This window comes from Rattus norvegicus, chromosome 18 (assembly GCF_021556685.1).
Source record: "Rattus norvegicus strain SHRSP/BbbUtx chromosome 18, alternate assembly SHRSP_T2T, whole genome shotgun sequence".
Classification (NCBI taxonomy): Eukaryota; Metazoa; Chordata; class Mammalia; order Rodentia; family Muridae; genus Rattus; species Rattus norvegicus.
Window position 1 is genome coordinate 56034241 of NC_141551.1, and position 897 is coordinate 56035137.

Below are 897 nucleotides of genomic sequence, written 5' to 3' on the forward strand. Positions count from 1 at the left end.
TCCTAGAAAATGTGCTGAAGGCATTCTATATGGGGGCGATGTGTGCAAGCTCTGGAATAAATACAAGAGAAAACGGGAAACAGACCATTGGGCTTCCCTAAGCCCAGGTTTCCTGCTCTCTAAAACAGAAATAATGCTAGTATCTACCTTGGAAGTTTCATGAGAATTGAGGCGGTGTTAGTTTTGCATTTCCTCTATCTCCATTCTTAATATTAATAGAAGGGTTCTCTTTCTGTTCCCATCACGGGCTCTAATATCAGACACTTAATACACTAATCAAACACATGGTGGCAGACAACGTGAGCCTGGCTCTGGGTGGTATCTTGTCGTTTCACATCTCAGCCTTGATGTACACACAGAATACAGATGGCCCTTGTCAACTTGGTGTACTACTTCCTGTCTTCCACCATTGATAATAAATGTTCACAGTGTGTAGATTTATCACTAACTCTTCATAGTTAGAAATGAATAGTACTTCCAATGCTAGAGCTTACTATTATTTCAAAAGAGAGAACGTATGTTTCAAGGGGTCTGTGGCAAGGTCGTCAGAAGAACAGAGTTGCTGTAACTCGGCTTTCCAATTTGGATGTAATATTGGCCTGAAAGGTGTGGGGGTGGGGGGAAGACCGTTTACAAAACAACAAACAGCAGTTTTACTTTCTGTATGATACAAAGAAGAGCACTGAGCCTGTCTGGACTTGGACTAGGGCAGACTATCCCAGGAGGGACATAACAGCCAAAGTTCCCGGAAACGAGGAGGGTGGGACCCAAACCCGAGGAGCGCACGCGCACTTAGATCGCAAAGTCCCGCTGGATCGGCTTAGCTTACGTCAATGTCTACGTAAAAGACGTGGGGAACGCGGGGAGGGAAACGCCGGACTGTGTCACGTGACGGGT

At 45.5% G+C, this 897-nt stretch overlaps 1 protein-coding gene across 1 annotated transcript in view; it reads right to left on the reverse strand.

The window, feature by feature from the left end:
- Smim3 (small integral membrane protein 3) overlaps positions 1–849 on the reverse strand; it is a 52563-nt gene extending 51714 nt beyond the window's left edge. The window contains exon 1 of the mRNA XM_087592258.1: positions 830–849. The gene's annotated coding sequence lies outside the window, so the exon portion shown is untranslated. The remainder of the gene's footprint in view (positions 1–829) is intronic.
- Positions 850–897: the final 48 nt, after the last annotated feature.